The sequence below is a fragment of the Mustela nivalis genome (genome assembly GCF_964662115.1).
Source record: "Mustela nivalis genome assembly, chromosome: 1".
Taxonomy (NCBI): domain Eukaryota; kingdom Metazoa; phylum Chordata; class Mammalia; order Carnivora; family Mustelidae; genus Mustela; species Mustela nivalis.
Window position 1 is genome coordinate 6454145 of NC_139020.1, and position 19777 is coordinate 6473921.

Genomic DNA, 19777 nt, shown 5'->3' on the forward strand with positions numbered 1-19777 from the left:
TATTTGGAGACTGAGACTTTACAGAGGGAGTTAAGTGAAAATGAAATTAGGGTGGCCCTAATCCAATGATAAGGATCTTCTCTTATCAGAAGGGAAGATTAGGACACAGATATGTGCAGAGGGAGGACCACAGGAAGACCGAGGGAGAAGATAGCTGTCGAGCCAAGGACAGACTCTTAGAACAGATTCTCCCTCACAGCCCTCTGAAGAAACTAATCCTGCCCACATCTTGTGACCTCCAGAGCTGTGAGAAAAGAATTTTTTGAGGTGCCTGGGTGGCTCCGTTGTTTAAGTGGTCGACTCTTTGTTTCAGCTCAGGTCGTGATCTCGGGGTCATAAGATCCAGCCCCATGTCAGACTCTGTGCTCAGTGGGGAGTCTGCTTCCTCTCTCCCTCTCCCTCTGCCCCTCTCCCGTTTCTCTCTTCAATAAATCTTCAAAAAAAATAATATTTTTTGTCTTAAGTCACCCAACCTGTGGTACTTTGTTATAGCAGCCGAGCTGACTAAGACAACCACCACCCTCATTCAATGTTGGAGTGAAACTGTGCTTAATATGCAAACATTTCTTTGTGAATCATTTCACATTTCTAATTGTTCACAGATTTTTTTTTTTGTATGTGATAATATACATTTGAATTGAAGGAAATAGCACCGATAAAGAGTAGAGAGCTTTGCAAAAGTCACCCTGGCTGGTTGTTGGGATATTTCGAGTAATTTACCATAGGCAAAGCTGGGCAGTTGTTTTGCTTTAAACACGATTTTCTTCCACGGCAAGTGGAAAATCACTCTAAGAAGTGATTCTGAAAAGATTATTCTTTGTGACAGGTTTTCCAAAAGAAGTTACAAAAAGCTTGTCTTTATTTGGGGGGTGGTTTGAACGGTCACCTCAGTGGCTCAGTTCTGCCCATTTTTGTCTCCACCTCCACAACATCTTTTGAGCTGTTAAACCAATAATACACACACCCAAGGTTGGATTTATGATTTTTATGCGGATTTGTTAAAAATAGCTCAGCTGTGGGCAGTGAGGAAGTGAATCACTTCCTATGGTCAGCTTCTCGGGTACCTACCAACCCTTGAGAAATAGAAATAATAGAAGTTATGTTGAAGAAACATGGTAGGTCCTTGCCAGACTGGACCTGGTCAGTCAGGTGAGCAGGTATGACAACCGTACGGGGCAGATAGGAGCTCAGAATTATTGAGTGCCAAGTGACTTGCTCTAGGGACTGGCACCATCTCTTGATTCCTGTTTCTGGCAGTGACTCACCCTATCTAAGGTGTGTTTCTGTTTGCCATCAAGACTATCCATCTTTGAAGTCTGGGGTCGTGCCTAACTTCCACTCTGCAAATCTGTTTCTTCCTTCTAACATTTAAATGGTACAGTTGACGGCCTCTAACTACAGCAGAGATGCTTTCCCCTCTGTTTTTGGGGACACGGCGGGGCTGGATGTGGTGGCCATCAGTGGTCTTTTGTCCACTTCCATAGACCCTTCATGGTGGTCCAAACCATTCTGCTTGGTCCTGGTCAAAGGCTATGTTGGCTTCTCTTAAGACAGTGGTATGCCCAGACATGAATAATTGTAATAATTTTGAGCCTTTTCTGGTTTTTTATAGATTACAATTTCTCCAATGAGGTCTCATTAATGTGCACCAGTTCTGGAATGCCAGCACCCTTCACTTGGGAAGTAGAAGAGGGACTCAAAATTTCCCATCGACTGACAAGGACACTTCCTTGCCCCACCCCTAGCCTGAGAAATGGGGAAATATGGTTTCACTCAGAGTGTTACAAGTTTGTGAACTGTATCTGGAGAAACCTCTGCATGGAGGGTCTGGACCCTTGGACCCTCCTGTTTTTCCTTTCTTACTCTTAGTCTCAGTAAAGTATGCCACACATTATTATTCAACTGAATCTGTAAGCCTTGAGTGAGGAATAAGTTTTTTGAAAGATGTAAATAGTCTTTTCAAAAATCACCTGATGAAGATTTTTTGGAACAAGGTTGATTTAAAAAAAAAAAAAAAAACATCAAATCACAGTTACAAAAAAACCCATCAAGAGCCATTAGGAGACTTTTTTAAAAAAATCACTTCTGATGTTTTGGAAAAAAGTGCACCTAGGTGGGTCAGTCAGTGAAGTATCCAACTTGGTTTGGCTCCGATCACGATCTCAGGGTCCTGGGATTGAGTCCCACATCAGACTCTGTGCTCAGTGTGGGCTCTGCTTGACTTTGTCTCTCCCTCTCCCTTTGCCCCTCCTTGTGCTGCCTCCCCTAATCTCTCTAAAACAAACATATTTTAAAAAAAGATGTCTTGGAAAAAATAATCGTAAGATGTTAAAGAATGTTTAAAACGATTTAAATCCAATACACAAACCATTTCAGTGTTTTTACTCCACAGTCTAGTTAGTAAAAAGCTTTGTGATGGAAGGGGGGAATGGGAGAGATCTGGGGAGTGGGAGGGAGATGAGGAGTGGGAGGGAGATGGAGGAGGAAGTGGGAAATGCGGACAGATGGACGGGCAGGGTGATTTTGGAAGGGAGGGCAGCAAGTTGCACAGGTAAGTCAGAGAAGCAGCGGTGGGGGAGAAGGACTGAGCTAAGAGCCCAGGGGAATCCTGAAGGGTCTGGTCATGCCTGTTACCACTGCTTGCTGCCCATACCCCATTACAGATCCATGACTGCTGTGCAGAATGCGGGTCCACTGGTCACGAATGTCTGTGAGTTTTCCAGTGTTCTTTACCTACAAGCAAGTCAAAGCGGCATTGGGAATGCACTGGGGAGTGGCTGAGCTCCAGTGGGGTCAGAGCCATACCCTCTAAGGTTTGAATAAAGAGGGACAGAAGAGCAGAGGGCATATTAGTCTGTAGGTCCCAAGACAGCACCCCAGAGGTTCTTAACCCGGGGCTTGTGAACCTCCAGAAATGACATTCCCAACCACAGGACTCTATGTGGGCTTTCTCCTGGGGAGAGGCTGCTCCTGTTCCTCCTACGCTCACGGGTGGACTGAGCAGTCAGGGTCACGGCCTAGAGGGCCAGACCACGCCAAGGAAAGCAAGGCTGCCCAACAATGAGATACGACACCTTTCAGCAAAGAGAGAAAGGGGAAAAGAACAAATGGAAGAACCACTATGGGTCCCTCTGCCTCAAAAAAATCTCTGGTTCAAGGGTGCCTGGGTAGCTCAGTGCATTAAATCTCTGCCTTCGGCTCAGGTCATGATCCCAGGGTCCTGGGATCGAGCCCCGCATAGGGCTCTCTGCTCAGCAGGGAGCCTGCTTCCCTTCCTCTCTCTCTGCCTGCTTCTCTGTCTACTTGTGATCTCTGTCAAATAAATAAATAAAATCTTAAAAAAAAAAAAATCCTAAAGGACCAGCAGTGCTTGGGTGGCACAGTCACTTAACTGTTTTGGTTTCGGCACAGGTCATGACCTGATGTCAGGGTCATGGGATCAAGTCCCATGTTGGGATCTGCTCACCACAGTCTGCTTGACTCTCACTCTCCGCCCCCTCCCCTCCCCCCACCCTGCACGCACTTTCTCTAAAATAAAAATAAATAAACCCAAAAGACCAGAGCTCTCAACAGTTTTTTTTTTTTTTTTTAAATTATAAAATTGGGGCGCCTGGGTGGCTCGGTTGAGTATCTGACTCTTGGTTTTGGCTCAGTTTATCTTATCACGGCTCCATGCTGGGTGTGGAGCTTGCTTGAAATTCTCTCCCCCCCCCCTCAAAAAATAAATAAGATAAATTATAAAATCAAAATATGTTGAAATTTGGAAGTCTATGAAGAACAGAGGGAAGTAGCGTCTATTAACCCATTGCCAGGGAACTAGTCCTAGTTTGAAACTGGGGACTGTACTCACCCATTCTTCCACATTAAAAACATCTGCACAGTTAAGCCCAGGAAACACACAACAGGAAACACAGAAGATTGTGCGAGACTCGCCAGTCTTCAACGTGCCCTCTCGCGGAGGCCGTGGACACGCGGCCGCGTCGGGATTTAACAGTGATTTCCTGCATTTTAGAAAACAGTCACACGGGTGCGTGCTGGAAAAAAAGTCAGTACTGGGTGAACCGTGGTTGGTCCGGAGGCTCCCACACCGGTAGACCCTCCAGCCACGGTTGAGCGTCCAGAGGGGGGCTGGGGTTTATTCCTGGCTGGACCTGCCAGCACCCCCCGCCCCGCGCCAGGAATGCCCGAAAGCTGCGAGGCCAGAAGCTCCGGGCTGCCGCAAGGCGGATGATCAGCTCTGCCGCATTCTCCCGCAGAAGATGCTCTTTCCCTCATCCTGCGAAGCCATCCCTGACTGTCTTGGAGATGAGCATCTGCTCGTCCGTCTGCAAGTGAGTCGTGGACAGCCAGCCCCGGCCCTCTGACAGCGCGGGGCACAGGTTCCTGGGAGGCGACGTTCGCACACCGTCACAAAGGCTGCTGTCCAGCTCTCACTGCAGGCCCAGCGCCTGATTTCCTACCGCCTCGGACTTCAGACCCGCCCGGGGAAGGTTTGAACGTCTCCTCGGCGCGGATGAGAACAACGCCCAGAGAGCTTAAGGAAGCATCATGGGAGAGGCCGGATTCCCTTTGGGGTCTCCCTGCACCTCCTACACTGCCCCACACCCGCCTGGGAAAGGAGGCGGTGGCCGCTGAGATCTCCCCACGTGGCTGGAGGGCGCTCCCCTGCAGGGGTGGAGTCTGGAGGCGGTCAGTTAGGCATAGAGCGCGCACCCTCCAAAGACCACCCTGAATGGCAACCTCCAAGTCACGGGCCCACCTCCCCAGCCTGCTCCTCGCCTGGTTTGGGAACAGGAGCAGCTCCTCCTTGTGGCTTAGACCCGGGATCTAAGTTTGGCACCCAAGTCAGGATTTTGGTCCCCCTGCCCCATGTAGCTCCCAGAGATGGAAATCTTCTGATCAGCTTGTCTGTCTACAGCGGGTCTGTAGTCTTTTAATTTATTGTAAACTATTTCAATCTTTCCTTCAAAAGCCAAAAGGGTTCGAAATAAAATTTGTTTCGAAACACATTTTAGAATCCAGGAAAGAACAAAAGTAATGATCCTAAGAATGGAAAACAGGGCTGTTAGGACAAGGTAATTAAGGTAATTATTCATTTCTGGAGGGAAAGTGGGGGGAGGGGTGGCTGCTGTCATTACAGTCTGGGTCGGATTCTCACCCCAGACCAGCGATTCTGAACTCCGGGAAGCAACGGCTGGGGCCTCTGGAGGGAAATTCTGACCACATGTGGCCCCTCACGGTGGCCCAGGCTGCTCTTGACATTCTTCCGGGGCCCTTAGTATGTGTCTGCCTCTTGCTTGGTCTTTGGACTTTGCCTGTGGGGAAGAAGATGCTGATCGCGGCCCTGCTGCCTTACTGGGGAACCAGAAACCCGCCACGTCTTGGAAAATTTCTGTGCCTCCAGCTCCTCACCAGCAACGTAAAGAGAACACAGTGTCCGCGAGCATTGCTGTGCCATTAACGGGATTAATCGACCACTCTCCTGGCTCTGAATAGAGCCGGCCACACGGCCTGTTAGCTGTTGCTGTGGAAATCGGAGTAAGAGGACCAGTGAAATGCAGCGGCTCATACAAAGCTTGGACTAGATGCAAAGTTTCAATCAATTAATTTTGTATTTATTAATGGAGCCAGATTTACATGGAATAAAGTGGTTGGCTATGAAGGGGATCGATTTTGACCAGTGCCTGCCCCTGAGTGGTTACTGCCCCGTGGAGGTCAGGGATGGGATCTTCTGCTTACTTAACCCTTACTGAAGAGCACATGAGGCCCGTCCCCTTGATCAACAGAGGCTTTATCCAAAGGCTTCCCTGATCCCCACCCCTCCACAGGCTCTCTGCCCCTCACCTGCCTCAGTTTACCTGGGTACCCATCACCACTTGGCACGTTGTCACGTGTTAATTGGTTTGTGGTCTCTCTCGCCCTCCACCCAGCTGCAAAGTCCCGTTCCAGGGAAGAAAGGATTTGTTTTCTCCGTGGCTCCAGGACCTCTAGGACCTCACCAGGTAGGACAAAAGGACCCAAAGTCAGTGCTGAATAGACATTTGGTGTGTGAACACATGAGTGAGTGAAAGGACGGGCCATGGAGAGTCCGAAGACAATTGTTTAAGGGAGGGGACTAGCTGGGGACCTCAGGTGGGGCTTTCCGGTCAAGACTCAGGCCAGGTCTGGTAAGAAGGCGGCCATGCCCTGGACTGACAGTGACCATGTGCTCCTGTGAATCCTGTGGAGTCCTAGCAGTTGGGCATGTGGCTCTCTGCCGCCCCCTGCTGGTGGGGGTGGGAGTGGGACTGCTGCTCCCAGCATTTGTGCCGGACCTCTGGGAAGGTGTGGATTTGTAACCCAGTGCTGATGAATTTGGAGGAGAGAAGACCATGACCCCTGCTCTCACTGCAGGCTCACTGACCGTGGGCATGTCCTTGACTTGTGCCTGACCTAACCCCCTCCCATTATTATTAGCAATACTTGTGATTTGTCACCAATACAGTTCACAAATATTTCCGTGGCACATTAGAGATATCTTGATATATGGTTTTTGCCCATTGTGACTTTAATAATGTAACTATCACATGCGCCAATAGGTCATTTTATTTAATAACTTAATAAAGAGGCATAGCAATCACAAACTTATTTTTTACAAATCTTTTAATGGGGCGCCTGGGTGGCTCAGTGGGTTAAGCCTCTGCCTTTGGCTCAGGTCATGGTCTCAGGGTCCTGGGATAGAGCTCTGCATCGGGCTCTCTGCTCATCAGGGAGCCTGCTTCCCCCTCTCTCTCTGCCTGCCTCTCTGCCTACTACTGATCTCTCTTTCTGTGTCAAATAAATAAATAAAAAGTCTTAAAAAAAAAAGAAATCTTTTGATATCTGGTATCCATATCATCGATTTGCTTTGACATATACTGTATTTTATGAATTTAGAAACATTTTCTGAAAAACAGTCCACAGGTGTCCTAGCCAGGCAGGTCCACGGCATACAGCAGGAGGGGTCCCGGTCTTTAGAGCTGAGTGTCAGTGGGAAAGGCTTCATCTAAATCCAGAGCTTTTGCCCCGCCCACTCAACCTAGCTCCAGGTGAGGCCAGGGACTTGGGCCCAGGGTGACTTCAGGTTTTGGCACGAGGGAACTAGAACCTCCCCCTCTCCAGGCGTTTTGTCAGCTCTTCCCTTCCTCCCTCCAATCTGCCTTCCCTTCCAGCCTGAACTGTTTCCAATCAACAAGACCGAGTCACTTGTATCCTTACAGGATTTTGCTACCATCAAAAAGGGAGGCTCATTTGCCTTTGGCTTACCTGGCTGCGAAGGTGCAGAAGACACCTGTGTGGAAGCAGTTCCAAAACAGGCTGCCCCTCCGTGGTCCCCCGATCCCGAATCTAGACAGAGCCTCCAGGCTTCGGAGAAGCCTTTAATTCATAAGGACAGATGATCACATTTTCCTATCAAGTTCAAACAAAGCATCGAACTGTAGCGTTCAATGAGTTTCTAAGTCCAAAGCAAATATTTGGAGAAAGGATGGTGGTAGACAGGAAAAAAAAAATTGTAGGAAATGTAAACACAAGTTATACATGTCGGCAGACGACGCGCACTACTGTTCTCATGAAATACGTCCTTCTGTTCAGCTCACTCGGGGAAGGCTGGGGAATATCAAGAAGATGAGAGAAATGACTTTGTTTTGGTCTCAGTCGTAAATGCCCCTGTGAGAACTTTGGCAAGACCCTGACGTTGATTTCATTTCTAATTTTATAAACCAGCCGTTCTCTCTGTCCCTCTGTCTCTTGGGTCAGTGAAGGATGGGTCTAAATTTCTTCTCCCCTTTCATTTTTCTGCATGGAGACACCGGCAGCATCTGTAGGTTCGGTTCCGGGGCCCCGGCCCCATCGCTTCCTTAGGTCCCAGGAATATAATGTGACTGAGTGTTAATATCTGAAAAATGCTTTGAACTCTTGGAAAAAGATACCATACTAAAAAGGATTCTTAAAAAAATCATCATCCTGAACAAAATGTAGAGCCGTGCCCAGTAAGAAGGCGGTGACTGCCCAAGCAGGCCAAGTTAATGATTTAGAAGTTATCGTTGTGACAACAAATCAGCCCGAACCATAAATTAGATTCTAAAATAACCTTGCAGACCTCACAGTCTTGGTCTCCGTATCGAGTGAAGTCTTTATACGGACAGAATGCGTTTGACTTCACCCCATAGGTCGCCCACTTTCATGTCTAAATATCCTTCAGAGAATGTGACCGTTGGCCAAATTTAGAGTATACTGAACATTTTTTGGAGGGATGAGGGAATGCCGGTTTCCTTGAAAAAGAAAACAAAAAAAAAAAAAAGAAAGAAAAAAAAATCACCTTGCAAAAGGCAGGGAGTAAGATAGCCCACGCCCAGAAGGTCCGGCTGGCCGGGTTGCCACAGCCCCAAAGCCCCATCTGAGCATCTATTTTTCCAAGCAGTTGAGAGCAATGATGTGTACATTTTTCATGTGTAATTAGGCAGTGTAAGGCGATCCCCGCTGCCGGCGGGCTGCCGCTGCCCTCGCCGGGGTGAATGGCTTCCAGATTTCACCCCCATCTCTTCTGTCTAGACTCTACGTTGCTATTTTTTTTTTCCCCTCCTCGCTTAAAACAGACTCCACTATAAAATGCCAAAAACAGAAGTTTTGTCCCTCTTTCTCATAAAGATGTGGGACAGAGCGCTCTCTGCCAGACAAGCAGGGCCCCCAGACTTTCATAAGACACGTGTCGTCTGAAGCTGACATTCAAGATTGTCCAGGCATTTCAGTGGGTCATGCAAACCTTTTTTTTTTTTTTTTTTAAATATGGTTTTCATTAAGAAAGCCAGCATTTCTAGAGAGGTGTGGCTCGGCTGGGAGGCGGGGGAGGGTTGGGTGGGAAGGCAGGCGGGGAAAGAAACGGGGAAACAGAAAGCTGCGACCCGAGTGTTCCGACAACACTGTTACTTATGCTGCTGCTGAAATGTGCATTGTCTTAGGACATGGCTTTCGGGGAGTGAAGAAATGATGTCATTCTCTTACCTGGGGGGCCTGTCTTGTCGAGGGTGCTGGAAATTCTAGTGAAAATAGAGTCCCTTAATAAAAGAAGGTGGAGAAATCCTTATGACACAAGTGATTTTTATTAATTGGCAGAGTTTGTATATATCTTATTCTTTTTATTTTTAATTTTTTATTTTTTATAAACATGTATTTTTATCCCCGGGGTACAGGTCTGTGAATCTCCAGGTTGACACACTTCACAGCACTCACCATGTATATATCTTATTCTTTGGGGGCAAGGAATCATTCCCTCCCCATGACTTGGGCTTAAGAAAGCATCACCCCGACTGAATCTACTTAGTGAGATGAGATGCTGCAAAGATGAGGCCCCATAATGTGACTAATGGGGGCCGGGGCACATTCATGTTCTGGTGGTTCAAAGCCCTCTTGCTTAATCCCATCCAAAACTTCTGTGGTACCTTCATTTTCTTCGCTTTAACAAGCCGCTTCTGTACGTGATTGAACAAATCAAGATAATAATATGGGAAGGATTTCTCAAGGAAAGGGTGAATAAAATGGTGCTGTTTAGTGCATATCAATACAGAGATTTTTTTTCAGAAAGTTGAAGATGGTTTCAGAGTCCATTGAAACAAAGCAAAACAGAAGTAGTGAATACAAGATATGCAGAGGTTTCTCATAAGCAAATGAGAAGAAATTCAAATTCTTCGGTATAATGTCTTTCTCTTTCCCCCTCTCCATTCTGTTTTGAAATATATCCCACAGAGTGGTACCCTTGGGTCTATTAACCAGAGATTTAAAATATGAGAACCTAGTCGTAATTTATATTATAAGCTTTTTAGGGGTTATGGGAGCCTTTCCCTAAAAATATGCAGAATTGTCCCTGTATTATAGAACTCCTGTGGCCCTCTTTCTTCTTTAGTATTGCTTAATTCCCCTACAATGTGTTTTGAGTACCCACTTTAAACATCAGTACTGGAGGGATTGTAGAAAAATAAACTGTATCTTAACTATTTCAAAGGCAACTTAGCAACAACTGAGCAGAACCAAAGGATCCAACAATGTTGTTTTTTTTTTTAATTTTTACATTTGCCAGTGTTCCAGAAAAGGGACAATTGACTCTTGATTTTGGAAAGTCCTCAAGCTCAGTGAAAAAAGAAGATGGGGAGTTCTTTGGGCTGAGAAATGATTTGTGTGAAGAGAGAACAAAATACTGGTTGTATGAGACAGGAACTGACAGAGAACCCAAGAAGGAGGTAATTTGATGTATTTAAATAATCACAAGGTAAGAAGGACTTTTGTGGTCCAGGATTATCTGGGAAGGCCCTGCAGCACCAAAATTTCACTTTCATTTTTGAATTTATATCCAATCTTCTTTTTAACGTGATTTCACTTTCACTTTTGAACTTATATCCAACTTTCTTTCTTTTTTTCTTTCTCTCTTCTTTTTTCCTTCCCTTTTCCCTTCCTTCCCCCTTCCTTCACTCCCTCCGTCCGTCTTTCTCTTTCTTTCTTCTTTTTTTCTTTAGGGAGAGAGGAAACAATCATGAGCAGGAGAGGGGCAGAAGGAGAGGGAAAGAGGATCTTAAGCAGGCTACGGACCCAGAACAGAGCCCAGTGTGGGGTTCAACCCCAGGATCATAAGACCACGACCTGAGCTGAAATCAAGAGTCAGACAGACACTTAACCGACTGCGTCACCCAGGTGCCCCCATACCCCATTTCTTCATAATGTTAGATTCCAGCGCTTAATTTCTCTTAGAAATGTCATAAACTTTCTCAGTTTTGCTAGCCTTTTACTAAAGATATGCGAAGTCATGTTAATTGATTTTATTAGAGAAGTCAGGTGAAGTCAATAAACACAACAGAAACCCAAATAAGTGTTAAATAAATTGTGTCGAATTCATTTTATTCTTTTAGTCCAAATTTAAATTTGTTTGTTTGGATGTTATCTCATTCAAATAATAATACTTCCACAAGGAAATTCATGAAATTTGTATTTCAATATTCATTTCTGAATTTTGTCTTGCTCACTTGCATGGTGACCCTATTGATTACGTTTGTGTCAATGAGTCATCTGTTTCACTGTGATTTTGCTTGGACGCCTGAAGATAGCTCTGTAGACAGATATAGTTTGAGTCTACTTAACATTAAATGGTCCTGCCCAGCAGCTGAAATCATCTCTACGTTTGTACGTAGAGATGGGTATGCAAGACCGAATCTCTTGCACAGAGACAGCTTTTCTCTCTCATTATACTTAGCACAATGCTCTGCAAGAATGTGACTGCATATCTGTCTCCCCAGAACTTGAGTTCCGGAAGGGCTGAAGTCATGTCACCTTTTCATCCTCAGTGCTTGGCATGCTGCATACACTAGGTGCTCTATGTATGTGTGCTGAATGCACAGAAGAATGGATACTTCTCTAGCTGGTATCCTATCCTATCTTAGAGGATAGGATATCCTTCATTCTAAGGATAGAAGGATTAGAATGAAGGATATCCTATCCTCTATCCTTAGAATGAAGAGAACACAAGGGCAGTAAGCCAGTTTGAACCACTTACAGGAAGCCCACCTTGGTTCCTGAGGTCTGAAAAGACCTGCTGCTCCACTCTTCTGTAGTACTCTGTTCTACCTCTGTAGCCCTTGGCTTATAATACCCTCTTTGTAGATTCTCATGTAGATGTCTTAACTTTTTTTTTTTTAAGATTTTATTTATTTATTTGACACAGAGAGATCACAAGTAGGCAGAGAGGCAGGCAGAGAGAGAGGAAGGGAAGCAAGCTCCTCCCTGCTGAGCAGAGAGCCCGATGCGGGACTCGATCCCAGGACCCTGAGACCATGACCTGAGCCGAAGGCAGTGGCTTAACCTGCTGAGCCACCCAGGTGCCCCTTTCTTTTCTTTTCTTTTTTTTTAATAAAGAAGTACATGCAGGGAAAATTGGGATCTTCTAGTTCAACATCTTTGTTGCCCTCATTGGACCAGACATAAGACAGTGAATGTTACAGGTGTTGGCAGTCTTAAAAATAAAAAAGTCAATTATTCTATGGGCGAAGATGTGTTTATTTGGGAATAATAGAGAATTGCAATTTGGGGCATACAAGCCATGACAAAACCATAAGCAAGCCCAACCAACAAGGCGAGGAACGTTATTGGAAAAGGAGGAGGAAGTTGGGTTGTTTTGAACTCAGTCCATTGGAGAAAGGCAAGCATTCAGGGTGCTGATGGTTTTTCCTTGGCTGAATTAGAGGTGGTCAATTAATTGTAGAAGAGAAAGTGGATATTCTTTCCTGCTGGGACCTGTAACTGTAGTTGATAATTCTCTCCATTGACATTCTTCTGTTGGGTCTATGACTGATGATCCTTCTTGTAATTGACAGTCTCCCATTCCATCCTCCTGACTTCATTTTTAGTGATGTTTCCCTTTCTTAATTTTCACAGTGCTTAGTGACAGTCTCCCGTGTCTCTCCTCTACGTCCATCCACAGTGTCACCAGTGGGTGGAAAGCCAGTCATCTGGTTCTGTGTTTCTCTATGCAGGGCTGTGCTCATGGCCCTGGAGGAAAGGAGCTCTCTCTGCGGGTGGCTTGATCAAGCTTTATTTTCCTTTAGAAAATTGCTCAGTGCTCAACTCTGTCTTTACATGTCAAATGACCATCACAGATTCTTCTGGAAGCAAGAGGACATTTTGGCCCAAAAGAGGCTGAGGAAGCTGGCTCCTGGACATAGCTCAGTGTCTGATGTATCTATTTAAAATGAGGAGAAACAAATACCTAGGAAAATCTGATGGTGATGGATTTAACTGCAATATAACTTAGAGATCTGTCCACAAGCAAAAACCCAAAGCCTGGTTTGCCAAACGTGCGGGCGTGGAAACCCTGTGCAGAGCCAGTCCTGAGAACACACTCCTGCCAGAATATGAACAACGTCTATGGTGCGAAACATGCCATCTGCATGGGCTCAAATTCTGCACATTGGTGCATAATTTTTTTTTTCTGTTCACATCAGAGAACACAGGGTTGGAGTTGTTTTCAGAAGACTTAAGTAGCTCTCATTTAAATTATTCAAAAGTTGTATTTGGCTGAATGTTGAGTTTCGTTCCTTCTTAAACTGGGATCATTTCCAAGGATTATTTAAAAAAAAAAAAAAAAAAAAGAGCCCAGTGACTTTGGTAGTGAAAGAATGTAACTGCTTCGGTGACAGACCCCATAGAAACAGACAGCTAACTCAACAGAAGTGGTCTGATCTGCGGCACGGTGGCCCAGGGTGGGACCCTGGGAGTTGACAGGGCTCTGCTGGAACTCATGAAAGGGAGCTCAGTCCATGGAGCAGTTGCAGAAGCAGAGGGCTGACGGAGGCGTTGCCAAGGGCAAGGCAAAGTTGCAGGGGCTCCATCCTGGGGCTGGGAGCGGGTGTCATGAAAAGTACATAGCGTTAGTCTTAATTGTAGAGTGGAAATAGACAGCTAGATCTGCCTGTTCGTTAGCCACCTGGCACTCGACTGTGGGTCCAGAAACAATATGCACAAGGAAAACAACTCCTTAGGACTGGATACTTTGGAGAAAAGGTTCACATTTTCTTTTCTTTGGAACTGAGCTGTGAGGCTCTGGACTCTGGGGTTGTCTTTCCATGATGATGATTTGGAATCATCTGTTGAACATCGTTATACACAAACAGAACCCTGGATCTGACTGATGAATGGAATGAACACAGATTGGTCTGCCCGAACTCAGACCCAAGTGGAAGAGAGGGTGTGTGTGTTTTCACATAAATACATATGAAATGTAGGTATCTATCCATCCATTTTTCCTTTCTCTCTCTCTCCCTTTTCTTTAAAGATTGATTTATTTATTTTAGAGAAAGAGAATGAATGGGAGGGGCAGAGGGAGAGGGAGAGAGAAAGAGTCCCAAGCAGACTCCCCACTGAGCACAGAGCCGGACATGGGGCTCCAGCCCAGGACCCTGGGATCATGGCCCGAGCCACAACCGTGAGTGGGACACTTAACCAACCTCACTACCCAGGTCCCCCCACCCCCGTCTTTCTTCCTAGCTCTCTACCGTCTATTGAGAGATCAACTCATACGAACTACATTAAGCTCTGCTTTTAGCTCCAGTGAATTTTAATCCAAACCAAAGCAGACCCAATTTAATTCCTTTCAACACAATTTAAAAAGCATTTATTCAATGTCTCCCACGTGCCGGGCTCTGAGAGCACTCAGATAAATGGGACCAAACCAAATGTCAAGCAATGCACTGCGCAGGGTGGCAGGAGACAGACAGACGCGACCAGCATCCTGTGCCGAGGTCCTTCCATGACGAGGGAGAGTGTGAGCTACGAGGGGAGCTGAGCAGCCCGGCCCATGGAAGAGGCGACATGAGAGACACCAATTGGCACTCGATGTGACACTTTACTTTCTCTCTGTTGCTGGTTATTGGCCGACGTGCACCTGCATTCTCCAGACTCAGCGGCCCACACTGCCCCAGGCATGGTGCTCAGTGCTGGGTGTGGGTTGGCTTCTGCGGCTGCCACTGGCCTCATAGTCACATCCCGGCAGGCCGCAGAGGGTGACACTGAGTGTATTATAGCCTGACTCTCAGCACTTCTTCCTGCTGCCTTTTTCTGCCCTGCTGGGTTAAAAGGACGGGGAAGGAGCTATAATGGAGAAAAGACATGGGATGGTGTCCTGTTTGCCTTGGGGTTGGTGGGAAGCAGGAGGTCCTCCTGGGTAACAGCAAACTTTGGGCATTTTTCATCAATGGAAGCTACCTCATCTGTCAGGTTGCAGACAGGCGAGCCTGCCACATCTTCCCCAGCTCAATCCCCCACAGAAGATCTATTCGTTCTGGGTCCTGAAGTCACTTGCTGGCTGTACCACCTGGTCCGTGGTCCCTTCCAGGGTCAGGCTCTTGCACCAGATGCTGGCAGGCTAAGGGCTAGGGTGTGCGGGGACAGCAAATGGTCCACTGGTGCCTTGCCTTTTTGGGTTCCCAGCTCGAACAAACTGGAGACAAGATTTGGGGTTCAGGTATTTATCTGGAAAGTGGTTCCAAGAAGTAAGAATGAGAGAGTGGGGAAGAGGGAGGAGGGAAGGGGAAAGCCAAGAAAGAGAATGTTCTGGAGCTGGTTACAACTCTGGGGGCAGTCAGGGTTCAATCCCATGAAACCTTGAAGAACATGCTTCCGAGTGGTACCTCTCAGGGGTGAAGAGCTGGGACATGGACCCACCAAGTTCTCTCCCTCGTTGGTTATGTCTCGCATCTTGGTGGAGCTCCCAGCACTCCTGGGTCATCTTGCACAGGGGGTGAGCTAGCTTGATGACCCTGAGGGAGACTTCTGCAGAGCACTCAGGGATCATGAAGATGACTGCTGCCGGCACATGAGGAAACGGGCCACCCCAATCGGGCGGAGGGTTGGAGGGGTAAACTCAGCAGTGGCCAATGGGGTCCAGGGCAGGGCGCCATCTTTGTTCTCCCATTTAGATACCAAGGAGGTGAGTTGAGTCACAAATAGTGCCAACTGAAGTTTACAACGTGACGCCAAAGGCCAATAAATCAGGAGACATTTGTTAAGTAAGACACATTCTCGTTCCAGGCAATAGTTTGTGTAGTCAGAGAGCAATGGGAGAGAGCCCCAAGAGCCCACGGGATTCAGGTAAGAAGAGGGTGGGTGTTCAATTAGAAAGAAAACCTGACCCCAGACTGTGGGAGACCCCAAAGCCCATGTAAGAGACATGAATCTTAATTCACACCACAACTAACAAGTTTGGAGAAAGGTGTTTTTTTGTTTTTTTTCAGTGACTCTGAGCTTCTTCGTAAGGTGCACTTGCTGGTTCACAGGAAAAATATTAGATTTATGAGCAAGTCTGGCTTAGAACTTTTAGTCTGATCCAATAACTTAAACAGTCTCTTAGGCAAGGCTAGTTTCCTCTGGATGAAATAGTCAGGAGCACTCCCCTTGCATGTCTTTCTCAAGTGGTATCCAGGCACATAGGATCTGTGTAGTCTATGGCAGGGTTTCTCAAACTCTCTGTGGGGAAACACCACTTTAATTTTATAACTTGTGCTCCATAGATACTTTATAAAACATAAGAAAACTAAGTTACTACGAAAAGTGAAATAAAAAGAAGACATATAAAATCCAAACTCAAATTTTTATTATCAGATTGAGCAGACATAAAATTACTCTGTCAGATTGCTTTAGAAGTTTTTGGACTTATCTCTGTTTCTGGACTTAACTTGTCATGACTAGTAACAAATTCCCCAAACTGGTACCTCTCCAGGAACCACACTTGGAGGATTATTGTCTCCGAGGAGAGATGGGGTTCTCAAATACAACATCCTTGGGTTTCTGGAGAAGGTCGCTTATCATGCTGATTGCCATTCACCCTACTGCTGTTTGTGGATGAAGTCTATGGACAGATGAAGTCTGGAACCCATTGTTCAGAGACTGTCTTGGCACCACATGGTAGGTTTGGCCATTCAACTCCGAGGCTCCACACCTGGTAGGTCCAGCCTGCAAGCCCAGAGGTTGACCTGCAAGGTAGACCGTAAACTTTCGTTGCCACAACAGGCTCCTGGGACCTGGGTAGTTAGGAGACAGCCCCAGTGGCCAGATGTGAGGTTATAAAGCCTTGAGTGAGAGGCCTGGGCCCTGGGATTAAACAAAGGCATATGCATGGGAGCTGTGGGCAGTCAGTATGGCCCGTGGGCAAGTGAGGGGCACAGATCAAAGATCAATTCTTATCGAGTAATTCTTATTGAGTCCCAATGTGTGAATGATGTAGTTAAGATACATGGGTGCTGCCCCAAAGATGGGAAAGCTTGCTGGAGGACAGGGGTTACGTTAGGCTCAGGGCTGGAGACGAGGGATCCAGAAGGAGATTCTGAATAACAAAGGATGGCAAATAGCCACACAGAGAAAGCTCCCAAGATCTGAGTTTGACCCATTTTGGAGCCCTTTGAACTTGGAGCGTGTCAGACCTTGTCCCTACTGCACAAAGTGACTGAGGTCCCCTGTGTGATAAACATGTCTATAAGGGCTTTGTAAATGGCAGACCACATGAAGATGGGGGAGGACAGTCCAAGAAAAGGGACCAGAATGAGCAAGAAATTACAAGATCCCAGGATTCTGTGACTGAGTGAGAACATAGAACACAGGAAGAGGGCCCTCAGGCGAGGCAGCTGTTTGAGGGGATGAAGTTCATCTTTTAAGTGCATTTTCCGGAGTCTTCGCACCAGGTGAGCTTCTGGACTTCCTTCCTTAGTCATAGTCATTCAGTGGCTATGATTTCAGCAGCTGGGGTCCTCCCCGCTACAGGTCCATTCCAACCACCTGGGGGGTTTCAAACATATATATCAGCACCAGTGAGATAGTCCCCGGTCCCCTGAGATGCTGATTCACTCCGTCTGAGGTGGGGTCCAGACGGTGGCACTGCTAGTCAAAGTGCAGGTGATTTTAATGTGGAGATCCCTGCTGTAAAAACTGCCCTTCTCCACCCAGCACCAGGTTGATGTAGGGCCCAAAGATAATGGATCCCATCTCGAGAGGGTGCTGTTCTTGGTTGCAGGAGAGAGAAGCAAGAGGTGTGTGCTTTAGGGCTTATCGGACAGAGGTATAATTCCTAGCAGGTGCTCTAGATGAAGCAGTCCATCAGTACGCCAAGAAGTAGGGATATGAAGACAAAGAACTCCAGTTCTTCCTGGGGAAGACTCGTGGGGAGCATATTTGAGCTCATTCATTCCAATAGACTCACTTAATAGATGAGAAGATTGAGGCTTTAGTCAAGAAGCTATGACTTGCCCAAGGTCGCGTGGCTCACGGGTGCTGGAGCCCTGTTCACACGCATCCCTCAACTAATGTCTCTGCATTATATCTGAAATAGACTTTCCACACATTAAAATTATATCAGGTCATCCATAACCCTAAGATATTAGTTTACTACTCTAAGGTACAAAAGGAAGTCATCAAGATATCGATTTTATTTGCATCGATGCACTGTTATACCAGTGCCTTTATCGATAAAGAAAAATCACTGAGAAGATACTGTCTCGATTTTCTAAAAATGCAACTATTTTTGTACTCATGAGTAATGATGTTGATGAAAGTGTACATGACAAAAATTGTTCATTGATAGATTTAGTGTCATAGTACATGAAGCTCAAAAGCAAATTACCTAAGCGTGATTGTCAAAAGAGCCAGGGCAAATCTCCTGATGTGCTCTATGTAATTCCATTTTAAAAATACAAATCTAGTCTCCTGATCCATTTTGTCTAACCTTTGTCACCAAAGCTCACTGACAGACACACAATGTGTTTCCCATCAGCGTATGTCGTGCATTATGCAAGTTGATAGGAATTATGCGTTACGCAATTTTACGGAGCCATTTGTGGCCACCACGTGTTATTGAGAACTGCTGTGCATAATGCAAGCTTAAACTCTGTCTGACGGAGATCGAGAAAATGTTTCAGAGGCTAAGAGTGTTGCATGACGGTAGTTAGTCTGAAAGGGCAAAGAACACAGAAAACTGACCTTAGCGGCTGGTAAGAGAAGATACTAGCTTCTGGAGGAGGCTGAGGACTCTCCCAAGACAGCGTGCAGCCCTGTCCTTTGGTTTCACTAGTGATTGGTGATAGAAGTCAAAGAGTGGGATACCGGGGTGGCAGGGAAAGGGGGACCCAGGGAACGCTATGTGTAGGACCTCCACTCTGGAGTTCTAATGCTTATTCTCCTCACTACCTGGTCTTGGGTGACCATGGGGAAGGTGTAGCTTGGGTGACCATGGGGAAGGTGTAGCTTGGAATAGGCAGACCCCCATCTACCCACCCCCCAGAGTGAAAGAAAGGTCCGGGGGGAAAGCTTAAGGGTGCTCACATGGGGACCAACCACCGAAGCTTGCACAACGTCTGCTTTCCCAAACTGTGGCTGTTCTGTAGAAAGGTTTCACATCCGACTTGAGTTCACCAAAGACATGAATGTGTCCATGGGGACCTTCACTCCAGGGCCTCGTTTAAAACAGAATCTGAGACTTCCTCCTTTGTGAGCATTTACTGCAGAGGGATATGCTACCCCTTCCATATTTAACACATGCACACGCAGAATTGCTAAACCATAAAGTAAGCTCAAAGACGCTCCGTGTGAGGACAACAAAGACCAGACCCTACAAAATGATAACCAGGAGTTTATAACTCATAACCCCATGCACGTTATATTAAAAGTGGAACGCTTTTTGAACTGCAACCTTTACATTCCGATCCAATAGTTCTTTCAGCTTTGAAATATCCACAATCTGAATTTTTATAGGGATTATTTTTATTATAGTAAAGCAATTAAATCTCCATATTGAAGGATGTAAACCTTTTAAGGCCCTTCTCAGAATATCAAAAGAAAAGGAGACTTATATTTAACAGGTGTGACAACCCAATGCAGGACATTTCATTGAACAAGAGCTTGACATTATCCAGTAACAAATACTTAAATTAATCCAAAACATCTTTTGGATAAAAGGGATTTCAGAAAGAATTAAGTTGACCACAAAACTTTATATAGGAAGAAGACCATTTCATACAAAATACTTAAAAAATACTAATTCTTATGAAGTGCATCAAGACGTGTTTTATAAAACCTTTCTTTTAAGTGATACATGGTTAACTTAATTACAATTACCGGATTTCATATTTGTCCTGCAGCACAGATAGTGAATGTGTCTTCATCACTTGGTTTCTATTGGCCTCTCGGATTGTCAATTGGCTTCAATTGGTTTGGCTAGTTGACACAGATTTCCTAC